Source organism: Megascapheus bottae, chromosome 34 (assembly GCF_031878675.1).
Source record: "Megascapheus bottae isolate mThoBot1 chromosome 34, mThoBot2.hap1, whole genome shotgun sequence".
Taxonomy (NCBI): domain Eukaryota; kingdom Metazoa; phylum Chordata; class Mammalia; order Rodentia; family Geomyidae; genus Megascapheus; species Megascapheus bottae.
The window spans coordinates 7,180,440-7,194,653 of NC_143542.1; the positions used below are offsets into that span (position 1 = coordinate 7,180,440).

General features: G+C 54.6%; 1 protein-coding gene across 1 annotated transcript in view; it reads left to right on the plus strand.

Annotated features, from left to right (window-relative positions):
* Window positions 1-14,214, plus strand: part of Auts2 (activator of transcription and developmental regulator AUTS2) — a 674,097-nt gene that overhangs the window by 507,615 nt on the left and 152,268 nt on the right. The gene's annotated exons all lie outside the window — the stretch shown is intronic.

A 14,214-nucleotide genomic window follows, 5' to 3' on the forward strand; every position in this document is an offset into this window, starting at 1 on the left:
CACGCTGGCCTTGCCGACCCTGAGTGAAGAGCGGTGGCGTGGTACTCTGCGGTGGCCTCGGCTGGGGTGGCCCTGCGGGTCAGGACGGGTTGTCAGGACGGGAATATCATCTCTACTTTATGGCAGGGGAGAGCTTTGGAAAGCAACATGGCCGTTCTCCAGCGGGACTGGAACGTGAGGCCGAATGCCTTCACCTGGCTCCTGGGCCTGGCTCTGCACTCGGCCCCTGTGAGGATGCAGAACCAGCACCTGCCCGGTGGGCCTCCCTCCTGCTCCTGCTCCTGGCTCGTGCCTGGCATCCACCATGACAGCTGGCTGCAGAAGCAGACCGACCTCATGAGCTTGCAAAACACCATCCCCAGATTCCCCTGCCTGGACCAGACCTTCACTCCCTGGTGCCCCAACTCCAGACAGAAGCCTTGATCTTCATCCCCAAGAACACACCTGACCACAGCCCCCCGGCCTCCTCCCAGCTGCTGCCCCAGCGCCTGCCTGGGCCACAGGCCACTCTCAGAGAACAGTGGACCCGCCCTCAGCAGGTGCCTTGATTCCCAGGGGCCAGAAGACACAATGGCAACTTTGTAGTTCTCCATCTCCCCTTCTCCCCACCTCCCCCTACACACACACACTCACACACACACACACACGCTCACACACACACACACGCTCACACACGCTCACAGCTTGGGCACAGCAGCTAGAGTTAACAGCCGGGATGCCCAGGGAAGTGAGAATGAGTGGCCCCACACAGGGATGATTTGAAACAAGCCTTGTGGCTTTTTAATAATGTGCCAAAGCGGTCTCGGCGGTGGGCCGGCAGGGCCCCCAGTCTGTCTTCTGTGAAAGGAGAAAGCCCAGCAGGCCCAGCCGAACGCAGACAGCCCCTCCGCTCTGCTGGGGGAGACAGACTCCGAGATGGCAATCAAAGCTTGATTTGCCAACACATTTCCAATGATTAAAATGTAATTAGCACAACTGAGTGCCTCCTCCCTGGCTAATTTTAATGCATGCTGTGACAGGCAGGCAGCCGGCTGTGCCTTCAGCCCAGCAGCAGATGGAGGCAGAGGCAGCGGGAGAGCAGAACCACTTTGCAGTGCGACTCTTCGCATCACAAAACCATCAGGCGCCGGGCTCTTGGAAGGTCCTTGATGGCAGCACATCAAATTGGCGCTGTCATAGCTGACCGAGGCGATGGCACTCATCCTTCATGCTGTCCCAGACGCGCGGCGAGGCAATTTCCCCGCGTAACCCTTTAAGCTCTAGAAGGGGAGAGAGAGGCGCTGAGAGCTCACTTGTCGTCTGGTGGTGACAGGCGTGCGCCTGGCAGCCTGCAAGCCGTTACTTCCATGCTCCTTTTCCGAGGCGGCGGCGGCGGCAGTGGAGACCGGGGTGGACGGAAGCAGAGCGCCTGCGCAGACCCGGGAAGGCCCAGTTGGGGACTTCCGCGTGTTGTTCTGCTCTTCCCAGGAAGGCCCTGAGCCGAGCCGGGGTCTGTCCTCACGACCCTCTGCTGCCCTTCTATCTTGCAGGGCATGTTGGGCCAAGTCCAGGCGCCGAGCGCAGAGGCCCCACCACACTGGCTCCTGGCATAGGCCCTGGCCTCTGCAGTGGCTCTGCGGGCAGCTCCTGTCCTCCCAGGGCCAGCTAGCGGGCAGGCCGGCCGGGAGGGCAGTGGGCTGTGCCTCAGGGAGCCAGAGGCCAGGACCCCAGGCCAGGCCTGCACAGGGAAGGAGACTGGACTGGCAGCCACACGCCTGGACATGCAGTGCGACCAGGTGTGTGTGCCGGCACCGCTGCCCGGGTTGAGTCGCCGCCTCTGGCTGCTCTTGGAGGTTGGGGGCCCTGTCTCCTTCGTGGGAGGCGGATTTTCAGAGCCGGCAGCCACGCATGGTGACTTCCCAGGGCGCCCGCCCGGGGAGCGCTGTACTTCTGAATTTGCATTTATTCCTGACTGCGCTGCTCGTCACTGGCATACACCGGGGCCCACCTGAGCACTGCGCAGCCGTGAGGCTTCTTGTGCTGTGTGGGGCAATGGTAGTGGCTATGAGTGCGTGTACACACGTGCGTGCACATGTGCGAGTGTGCCCAGAGGCAGGGACGCCAGCCTTCTGTTCTTGCCGGACTTTCCTGGTGCCGGCAGGTGCTCTACTATTCAAGCCACTCCCCCACTCTGGCCATGGGCAGAGGGAATCCCACAGGCTTGGCTGTTGGCAGACTTGAAGCCTCAGTACTCAGACCTCAGCCTCTGAGCTGCTAGGATGTAGGCCTGAGCCACCGGCGCCCAGCTCTAAGTAGGTCTTTAATGCGATGGCCTTCTGCCCACCGCCTTGAAAGGCTCAGGCTCCAGCCTGTCATTTTCTCAGTAAAAGACGCGGTCCTCGCTGCGTCCCTGCTGACATCTACCCTGGGCCGGGGGGAAGGTTCACGACTCCGTGTTGCTGAGCAGCAGCCTGGTTCCGACTCGGGAACGTTTGGCTGGTGGGGCCTGTGGGCTGGGCTACTGCAGACAGGACCGGACCCAGGCTCACGTGGGCAGCCGTCGGCTCCCAGAGGCATCTTTCAGCCTCACCCGGTGTGGAATTGAGGGTTGGAGTCCCCAGACCCCCTGTGGAGGCCGGGAAGATGTGCCAAGCGTGTCTTGCACGTTTCTGGTCTCAAGTCTATGCAGAGGGTGACCTCACAAAGGAAATAGGATGGCCTGATCCCTAACTCCATCACTAAATGTTAGCACAGCTTCTCCCACACAACACCGTTCCTTCTTTATGAACGGTTTTCCAGGTGGTCGCTTGACCTGCGCTGGGCTTGCAGGCTCGCAAGGCGTGGCCTTGCCAAGTCCACCCTATGTTCCCATCAGTATGCACACGGGGGTTGTGGTTTTCTCCTGATGGCCGCAGAGCCATGCATCCCTTTGTGATCTGCTCCGTCCGCCTTGGTTTCTAGGGAGAGGAACATTTTCTTCCTGTGTTTATGAGCTATTTCTCCTTCCCCTTGCAGCATTGACCCCTTTGTGTTTGAAAGGAAAGATGAGTCTCCAGGGGCTGGCTAGAGAAAAGAAGCTGCAGTGATAATTACCAGAGCCCGGGGCTGGGAGTGGCTGGGGAGAGAATTAAGCTCCTCCTGAGACCGGGAGCTCCCCCAGAGGAGGCTGCTCCCCAAACCAGAGGGCGGCCATCAGCTGACGCCGTCCTTCTGTGGGGCTTCCCGGGAGAGGGGCTCTTCCTGTTGAGCCCAGGCCAGGGCTTCTGATTCTTCCCAGATGGCCGAGCAGTCACCTTATTTGGTTTGGGGTTTGCCCTGGTGGCCTGTTGGCTTGTGGCAGAATCGTTGTACATCTTTCTTGAGTATTTTACAACCCTTACAACCAGCCAGGAGTGGTGACTGCTCTGTAACCTTCTTAGATTTAAATCTGTTGCTTGTGTTCTTGTAGCTACAGAGCACCAGAGCCCATCCGTAGCGATGTCTTAATACCCTTCTCTCCTCCTTGGATTTATAGCGTAAAATAAACCTTGTGCCATAGAAGTGCGTATTGATTACTGAAGTATATAATAAAGCCTAAGAGGAAAGTCAGAGCCAGTAATCGGCCCGGGTCCTGAGGGATCACAATAAACTGTCCAGCCGGCCTCAGAGGACACGGCTGCCTTGGGGCGTTGAGGCTCCTTTTTAATTAGTTGTCAGGATCACAAGCAGCAGATGATGAAACCAGACAAAGAGGGCGTACTGTGTGGTGCCATTTATATGAAGCACGGAACATACGAATGAATGCAGAGGGACAGAAAGCAGAGCACTGGGTTGTCATTGCTGCGTGGGGGTGTGGACCCGGAAGGCCTGGGGAGAGCCCCCCGGGGGGGGGAGGGTGTGTCCCCGGGGTCGCAGGTCCATTAAGCTAGTATACACTGCAGAGAGCCCGCCAGCTCTCTCTCTTCTTAACAGGCTGTCTTATGGGGAGCACATACCGAGGTGGGAGAGTACATTTGCCTTTGCCTGAAGTATCTGGGAGCTGGGGAGATGGCACGGTACCCTCAAAAATAAAAGCACAGTAAGGCAGCAGAGAGCAGACTCACCCCGTCCACAGCTGAGCCTGAAAGAGGCTTGCAGCATCACTTGGTGGGGGAAGGGCAAAGGACAAGGAGGCCATAGTGTACCCCCTTTTGCCACCACCCCTCCCAAAAGAGAGGCTCTGAGGAGGAGAATGAGAACACTCCAGAACAGAGCAGGCTAGAAGGGGAGAGGCCCTTCTAACCCAAAGAGTTGTTTGTTTTCCTTGCGTTTAACTCTTAATTTTTGACACAGCAGGGCACCATGTCATGGCTGCCATGTCAGATGTGACAGCGCAGGTTGCTCTGTGGCCTGTCACAGGTGCTGTGACAGGACAGGGTGCTCTGTGGTCTGTCACGGGTGCTGTGACAGGACAGGGTGTTCTGTGGCCTGTCACAGGTGCTGTTACTGAGGCCAGGAGACAAAGCAGGCCAAGCCAGGCCAAGGAGAACTCTAGAGGCTCTGCCCCCCCCCTTACCCCGCCCAGTGTGCCTCCACTCAAGCTCCCGGCTCTTCTGGCCCACTGCGGTGGGGGGTGGAGACTGAAGCTGGAATCCATACAACCTCTTTTCAGTCCCCTTGATTTTAATCAGAAATACACAATTATTCTTTTCCTCCAAATAGAGAAACTCAATCCCCATTTTAAATTCAATTATTGTAATTGCAGCATTCAGGAAAAAAAATAGCACATTCATTTTCTAATAAGAGATGGTGGATACCAAATTACTGCATATCGTATGTCAAAACAGGAAACTTGAGACTGGCGGACTAGTGGGTGTTTTTATCTTGGAAATGTGAATTTTCTTCCCAACAATTTCTAGTAATCGTACCCATCCTTGTTTATGATACAGAAGACTGGGTTCTTCAACAATCTTGGAAGATGCTTATTGGGTAGGGTGGCATGTAAAATCCTGGTTGTGAAAACAAGGGCTTCTATGCTGGAAGCAAACAAACATGGACGTCTGAGAGGGGAGAGAAGTCGTGTGGCGGGGCGGGGGCGTTAACCGTGGAAGCTGCTCAGGAAGCTGCTGTCTTGTGTCTTCCTGGCCTCTCTCTGAGCATATAGAAATCACTGAGCCTCAAGACATGTCTGCCGATAGCCAAACTCTTTGTTATCGTGCATCTTCTTAAAAATAAAATCTGGTTAGGGAACCGTGGATAATATGGCCACTTTGCTCTAGTGACAGGACCTCCCCAGCATCTCTCCATCTCCCTGTCATCTCCTCATCGTCTCCATCACCCCCCCATCTCCTCATCATCATTTCTCCATCTCCCTATCATCTCCTCATCGTGTCCATCGCCCCCCCATCTCCTCATCACCTCATCATCATTTCTCCATCTCCCTCCCTATCATCTCCTCATCACCTCATCATCATTTCTCCATCTCCCTATCATCTCCTCATCACCTCATCATCTCTCCATCTCCCTATCATCTCCTCATCGTCTCCATCACCCCCCATATCCTCATCACCTCATCATCTCTCCATCTCCCTATCATCTCCTCATCGTCTCCATCACCCCCCATATCCTCATCACCTCATCATCTCTCCATCTCCCTATCATCTCCTCATCGTCTCCATCACCCCCCATATCCTCATCACCTCATCATCTCTCCATCTCCCTATCATCTCCTCATCGTCTCCATCACCCCCCATATCCTCATCACCTCATCATCTCTCCATCTCCCTATCATCTCCTCATCGTCTCCATCACCCCCCATATCCTCATCACCTCATCATCATCTCTCCATCTCCCTATCATCTCCTCATCGTCTCCATCACCCCCCATATCCTCATCACCTCATCATCATCTCTCCATCTCCCTATCATCTCCTCATCGTCTCCATCACCCCCCCATCTCCTCATCACCTCATCATCATTTCTCCATCTCCCTATCATCTCCTCATCACCTCATCATCATCTCTCCATCTCCCTATCATCTCCTCATCACCTCATCATCATCTCTCCATCTCCCTATCATCTCCTCATCACCTCATCATCATCTCTCCATCTCCCTATCATCTCCTCATCACCTCATCATCATCTCTCCATCTCCCTATCATCTCCTCATCACCTCATCATCATCTCTCCATCTCCCTATCATCTCCTCATCACCTCATCATCATCTCTCCATCTCCCTATCATCTCCTCATCGTCTCCATCATCTCCCTTTCATCTCCCCAACATCTTCCCATCATATCCCCATCATCTCTCCTTTGTCTTTCCATCATCTCCTCAGCATCTCCCCATCATCTCAGCATTTCCCAGTCACCCCCCTGCCTCCCCATGTCTCTCTCCCCTTTCCTCTCCAATTCCAGTTGCTTTATTGGCTTTAAGTAAGTCAAATGTGAAAAGACATGTCAGGATTTTGAGTGTCCTGGTTTTCTTAAGGGACAGGCCTTCCAGCCTGATCACTTAAGTGTGTGGTGGTGTCTACTTAGGGTGGACTCTCACCTTGAGGTGAGCTCCTTTGTTGTCTATTTCTCTATGTCCACAGATGCCTTCGTGCCCATTCTGCTGACCGCAGAGCATTTCTTTTCCTTTCCAGTGTAGTGTTTGGAATCGGGGCCTTGAGCTTCCCGGCCTGCTCATGGCTGCATCCTCCCCGTGGGCCCTCCTCGAGCCTAACTTCTTCCTGGCGATTTTGAGGGAAGAGCTTGATGGACTTTCCTGCTCAGACCAGGCTCAAGCCATGACCCTTTAGATCTCAGCCTGCGCGCTGGCTGGGATTGCAAGTGTGAGCCACCAGGTCCCCGCTCACCCCTGTATCTTCCTGACCTCAGCAGTGTGACACTGAGCAGAGCGTCTTCCCTCCGGGCTCTATTCCATCTCTTCTTACTGCATTCTTCCACACGGATTTACCGGAGCACCTGCCAGGGTTGTGTGCCGGTAACAGCACCCATGGTATCTCAGCCATCTCCGAGATACTGCTCAGAGAAGCTGCATCACAGCATGGTGGTGCGAGAAGCTGATGGCTCAACTGTGGCCAAGATATAGCCACACAGCTGGCCTACACGTCTTCATGTCCCCAGAGGGCACAGCGGCCTGAGTGTCTCCATCTGCTTTCTCCTTGTGCGGGGACTGCTGGGAAGCTCCCACTCTTCTCTCCGTTGTTCCACCACTGGTGGATTCCATCAGCTCAGGCCTTCCGTCCACTTGGTGTTTGAGCAGCGGGGGACTGTGCTGTCCCCCTGATTCTGCTTGTCAGGCAGGACCTCTGGGTGGAGTTCTGCTTGCATCGCTGGGTAGCTGTCACAACCTCCCCAGTGAGCTGGCATTTGAAAATGGTCAAAGCCTCAAGTTTACTGTCCACACCACATATCTATGCCTTTTACTTCAGTTACCAGCCACGGCTTGGAGAGTAAGTGGAGGTAAATTCACCTAAAAAGTAAAATTAATTGTGCACTAAACCCATGCCGGACTTCCACACCAAGGGTTCCTCTTGGCAAAACTGTCTGCTTGTGTTTTTCTTCGTCTTGGTGATTGCTGTGCTTTTCTGAAGCCTTAACACCATCTTCTAAAACCTCCCAAGCAGAAAACTTCAGAAAAATATTATGTGATATTTCCCTCATGGCAATAAAATGGCACTAATTCAACCCACCATTTCAGTAATTATTGAGTAATTATTCATTTCCATAAGTGATGTAACATATCTTTCATGGAAAAGTTGTTAGTGTTTCTGCCTGGCTGTGAACCCAGAGGAGGAGCAGGACTCGAACCCCAGGCCACATGGCACTGTGGGTACAGCTGAAGGACAAACCTCCAGTGTCTCTGGAGAGCCATCGCCCAGGGCTCTCTTGCCTGCCTGCACAGGGAGGGCTTGCTGAGTGTGCAGGCCCCGCCCCTCCCCGCTCCAGCCCCACCCCTCTCTGCTCCCAGCCCTGCTCCAGCAGGACCTTGGCCACCAGGCCCACATTTGCAGTTTCTCTTACCAAGCACATTCCTTCAACGAGGCCTGTGGCTCTGCTTTAAGGACAGACGAATAGCCTGCCCTCACCTGTCAAGCGTGATCCTTGTATTTTACCCCGGCCATTATGAACGCAATCTTTCTGTCGCACATTTGCATACCTCCTTTCTTGAAAAGTAATGACAGCAATTTCTTTCCCTCCGCTCCTTTTCTGAGTGTCTCATTTAACGGCACCTGGGAAAGCGACAGGCCCAGCGATGAGAAGTGAAAGAGAGCAGTTGATTAAATCATCATCAAGCCGGGCCTCCGAAAGTCAATTCTGCTTGCCGTCTGCGATGATATTCTTTTATCTTAAAGTAATGAGCTATGGCACTTCTGCAACGGGTAATGCGATAAGTTCTATTAGCATGTTCCATTTGCCTCACAAGCAAGGGCAAGTCATTTTAGCTCGTTCATATCACTGCAATCAAAGCAATTGGCTTCCCAGGCAGGGAAGAAAGGGGCAAGGCTCAGAGCAGCCTCCCTGGATCACAACACAGCAGGGGAAAAAAGACTCTCGTATTATTTTAACCCGTCACATACTCTTTCCTTTTTCGGTCTTCCCTGCACAAGGGTGTGCTGTAAGAGATCATACGGGACTCAAAAAAAAAAATGAGAGAGAGAGAGAGAAACAAAAAAAAAACCCACAAGTGTCAGTTGCGTGACACTGGGGGCTCAGCCCCTGTGCACGGCGTGGAAAGAGGGTCACACAGGAGTCCTCAGAGCCCGCCCAGGACCCCCCCAAGACTGGATGCCTAATAAACTGCTTCAAAGTCGTTTGTAATCGGTCCCCAGGCAGGCCGGGATTAATGCCATTGATGAGTGAGGATCAGTAAAATCAATCAGAGAGCCAAAGAACCTGCTGCCTGAGCTTCGGGGAGATAGACCGCCCACGAGCGCCCGGCCCGCCGAGCGTGGCTGTACCTCTGAGCAAGAAACTCCATTTCCTGCGTCCAGCCACCAGCAAGGCTTTGGGCTCTGGCTTTTCAGTAAATCTCATCTCCGGGATTGATGTATGTTGATGCTTGACAAAATGTCACCTGCTTCCTTGCAACTGAAGTGTGTGGCAACTAAACCTCCCGTGAGGCAGGAGATGCAGAACTCGCTGAAGGTCTGTGACCTCTTTCCCCGTCCCCTTCCACTGATACCGTGGGAGTGGCCAGAGGTGGCCAGGAGCAGGCACAGGAGTGGGAGTGAGCCCGGGACTCTGGTGTGAACGGTTGCCTCTGCACAGTACGTCTGTGCTCCTCGTGAATGTGGTCAGGAAGGACCAGCGTGTGGGGGGCAGGTGAAAATATGGGGGTGGGTAGAGGGCCAAGGGAGAATCCGTGGCCCCCCAGATCCCTGGACTTATCGCGTCATTTGAGCTCAGGCCCTTGGAAGCATATAAAATGGCCGTCGGAACGCCAGGGTGTAACAGAGAATTCTGTATACTTCCAGGCCGTGCCCGCTGGACAGCGGGGAGGGCTGGTGGTTCTTTACGGAGGACTCCCCTGTGACCGTCAGGCTGGACCCTTGAAGCCATTGTGTGGAGCTGTGGCCAGGCTTCCCAGGTAGAATCATGACCTCGCCCCAGAAGGGCTACGGCCACTGGGAAAAACGCCTAAAACCACCTTGAGGATTCAAATATGCTTTTCATCTCAGGGGCCCCCACCGTGGCCTCGAGCGCGGTCACTGGCGTGAGGACAGGCTCCGTGGGTGGTACAGCGAGGCCACCCCCAGGCGTGGCCAGGCGAGGCAGCTCTGGAAGGGGCTGGCGGCCCCAGGCTGGCCTCCCTGCTGCTCCCGCTCCTTTAAATAAGGAAATAAATGCCGCATTTTCTGCAAGTGGCGTCTTCTGAAATTGCTTTTAGGGGAGGGGTGGCTTTATGGTCTCAGGTAAGCTGCCAGCCCCAGAGGGGGCTCCATTTGTGTTCTGAGTGACGAAGTTAAATTGCACTTGATGTTACACACGTCCGTTTACACGTCGGGGTCCCCCTCGCTTGCCTCTCATTTCCTCCCAGCACAAGAAGAATAAAATAACTTTGTTGGGCAGCGGTGTTCAGCCAGCACATCTTTGGTAGTGATGATGAATGGGTTGGAGAGGCGAAATAACTGTTCTAGCAAGCTCCATTGAGCGGAATGGAGCTGTGTCCTCCTCAATGTCACTGCGTATGATCTGCCCAGCAATTCTCGCCTCCTGCCCATCATCACGGGGCACACAGGACACCCCCCCCCGTTCTCAGCAAGAGGAGCGCTGCAGAAAATCCTGACACATCTCCTTCAGATCAAGTCTTAAAACCACATGCCCTGAGACTTTCCAAAGAAAAAGAGGAAAGCTTCCTCTTGAGGGAGTAAGAAACCATCATAATCACATCTTTGGGACATTTTCTTCCGAGCCCCACTGCAGCTCTGTCTATAATGTAAGCCTGCGGGTGTGCTCCGGCCGTCTCCTGTCTCCCTGCCTCCTAACACACGCTTTGCTTCATCCATGCAGATTCAAACCCAACAGTTCTCAAGGAGAAGGAGGTGGTTTCCTCTCCGTGTGTGATTGAACCCCAGCTAGGTCCCAGGGCAGTGAGTCAGACACCAGAGAGACAGTGCCCGGCCCTCGCCAGTGCCCTGGGCTCAGGAAGAGAAAGATCTCCTCTAGCTGAGCAAGGAGGCCTGAGGGTAGGGATGGGGGGATGGTCAGTGCCAAGTGCAGAGTGAGACCAGCCATGCACTGTGGGCATCACACATGTGCAGGCTACTGGGTTTTGTTTTGTTTTTGACAGTCATGGGGCTTGAACTCTGAGCCTGGGTGCTGTCCCTGAGCTCTTCAGCTCAAGGCTACCTCCCTACCCCTTGAGCCAAGCCCCACTTCCAGTTTTCTGGTGGTTAATTGGAGATGAGAGTCTCACAAACTTCAGTGCCCAGGCTGGCTTTGAACCTTGATCCTCAGATCTCAGCCTCCTGAGTAGCTGGGATGACAGGCGTGGGCCATGGCGCCCGGCTGTGTGGCTCATCAATGCATACCCTGCAGTCCTCATAGAGAAATGTCATGGCGTGGATCTGGGTTTCCCAGGGATGTATTCCATCCCCACACACACGCAATCATTGAACATAATGTTTTCTTCTGAAATGGGGTGCCACTGCGTCACCCGAGCCTCTCGAGCTTTGCAGGCTCCAGCCGTCCCCAGAAGTTGGAACTGCACATGTGAGCCATCATCCTTGTTCTTGATCTTCTATTTCACAAGAAGACCATTCCATAATGTACTGAGAATTGAAAAGAAGGACAGGGTGTTGGTCACAGCACTGCGGTGGGGAGGGCGAGGCTGGAGGGAGGAGGTGACGCAGAGGGACTGTGCCCGCCAGGAGGGAGCTGGGGACATCTGCTCCGGTCACACAGGGAGGGGAAGAGCGGGAGGAGCTGGCGTGGCTGTGACTGCTGGTGATGGCTAGGCCTCTGTGGGTCCCTGCTGGGTCCTGAGCTCGGGGCTGTGGCTTGGGTTTCCAGCGCTCTGCTCTGCCCCTCGTGCTCAGCGGCCTGGAGACGTGGGTGGGCCCGCGTCCTCGGTGGACACATTCACTTCCGGGTCCCTTTGCGTTCCTTACGCTTTCCCATGGAGGAAAAGGTCTTCAGCTTCTCTCAGTGAATTCAAAACTGTGTCACAGCCATCATTGTCCCGTGAGCGGTGGCTGGTGTGGCATCTGTGACTACACAAGCCAAAGCAGGACCCTATGTCGATGCCTGCAGCTGCCATGGGCAGCTGGGCATTTCACTGTCGAGATGGCTGCCGGTGAATTCCACAGCGTGCCGTGGCCACGTGGGAGTGGGCGGCCACTCTTCTTTTGACCTTCGTTGACTGGGCAGAGCCCCACATCTCACGTCAGAGCAGGGGCTGCAGCCCCACAGCATGTGAATGGCAGGAATTCTCCCCAGCTGGCTCTGTAACACAGCCTCCCGGATCCTAACGCAGCTGGTAAAGCACCGCCAGCCAACCGGAGACCCCTGAGGGCCGGCGGCCTCTGTCAGCTTGTCAACAGACCCTTTATGGTGCAATAGACCCCTTGTCTGTGTCAGCCCCCCCCTTTAATGCAGTGCGCTTGGAGCCAGGCTAGGCAAACTCAGCCCTGTTTGCCGAGTGCATTTATTGCCTTTGCATAATTTATGAGCTGGAGGGTTGACCACCATCCGTCTCTGCCAGGGGCTGGCACTCCGGGCTCCAGAGAGCAGAGCTGTAAATTGGATGGTGTGCTCCTGCAGGGCTCACAGCGGAGTCCTGGGGTCAGTGTGGGAATTTAATACCAGACAAGGAAGCATTTGCCGCGTGCACCCTGCGGCCCTGGGCGGCTGAGCGGCGTTGGCAGGCTTCGGAGCGGCCTGGGCAGAGCTGTCACTCACGGGCATGCGGTGTGGGCCCGTGAGCCTGTAATGGGCTTGGCACCCGTGCTGCTTCCATAATGGGCACCAGTAGGCCCCAGCCCTGCGCCATATGCTTAGCTCTGGAGACAAGGTGCTTCTGGGTATAGCAGTAATTACTTGATGCAGAATTAAGTGGACCTTGAAATTAGAACTGGACTGCTGGAAAGCAGGGAGCTTAACACTTTGATGGAAAGCGCCGTGCTCTGCGGATGGGGGGCGGGGGGTCTTGGGCCTTTCCCCACCCGCCAGCCTGCACACACAGCCGCATCTCAGGGTCTTCAGCTGTCACCGTGACGATGGCATCACAGCACAGCCGAGCACTGGAAGAGGAGTGGGCTGAGCTGTGCCGCGCAGGGCGCCAGGACCCTTGGCATCTGCATCACCACCTTCTCTCTCCGATGCCTTCAGTTATGCCATCAGTGACTCATGCCATACATAATTTATGCCATCCACAAAGGACTTACACTCTATGTGGCTTCTACCACACGCAGCTCACACCACAGATGACCTACGCATAAATAACTGACGCCATCGGTGACGGTCGCCCTCCATGACAGATGCCATGGCTGACTTACTCCATACATGACAGATACCACGCATGACTTGTGCCACATATGACACGCACCATATGTGACTTACACCGTCCATGGCGTGTGACACACGTGACATACGATTGACACGCACGTGTCAGGCAGGGGACAGGACAAAGTTGGAGATGAGCTGAGGTTAGAAGCATGGGGAATGGTGAGCTGCCTTGCCCAATCGCTGCCACTCGATGTGTGACAGCCCTGTGGCACTGAGATGCAATGGTGTTGACCTCCTGCCCTGCCATCACAGGGGACCTCCCGGAACGCTCGTGGCACAAAGCAGGGCGCCAGTGCATTCTCTTTCCTCTTTCCAAAAAGTGTTCCTCATGCTCATGTTTCGTTTTGATGAAGATGCTGTATGTTTTTCTTTGTCATACCTTGATATACATATATATATATATATATATACACGTGTGTGGCCTCCTTTCTGCTGTATTTCATGTTACTTTTTCCTTGTACCTAATAATGACATGTCACTGTGCTGTTGACATATGATGGCACCGCATGGCACAGTGTGTGTGTGGACAGAGGCCCCGTCCACGTTGTATCTTACACTAGCTTTTGTTGCCTTGTATTGAAAGCACTCTAGCAGTGCCTTGCACAACCCGGTGATGCTATTTTCTGAACAGAAAGGTCCAGAAGGGGGCTGTTCTGGACGGTTCCCTGGGTTAATCTTCCTCTAGCTTCACATCCTGAGTGGTGCTGCGGTTCTGCCACTTTGTGCACCGCTTTGGGCTGTTGGGGATTCAGACACCATGTTCTCATTACCTCCCATCCTTCTCTCCTTATATTGAGCTTTAAAAAAAAAATCTGGAATTTTCTGCAGACTTCAAATCTCAGTGGCTGAAAAATAGTCTTATGGCCTTGCTTCTCTTCAAGAAAACCTGGGGAAGGAGAGTACTGAGCTTTTTCGGGCTCCAGGTCCAGGAAGGCAGAGAGGAGGGGAAGGCTGTAGGTGGCGGTGGGTCTACCTCAGCAGTGGGTGCCTGAGGCAAAGCCATTCCTCGTGTCTGCTCTAGCTGCATCAGCTCGCGTGTCCAGGTGGCCACACTAAAATCTTGGCATGGAGCAGACGCTGTGTCGCCCCCCTCCCGCGCCCCGTGTTAGCGAGTCCTGTTGGTTCTCTCATCAGAACAGCGCGGCCATCTGTTTCCTTCCCTCACCAGGCGCCATCCCGGTGCAGACAGCACTAAGGCTGCCAACCCGCTCTCCCCGCCACTGTCCCCTGCTTGGCGCGGTCTTCGCCGCCCACACGGGGCC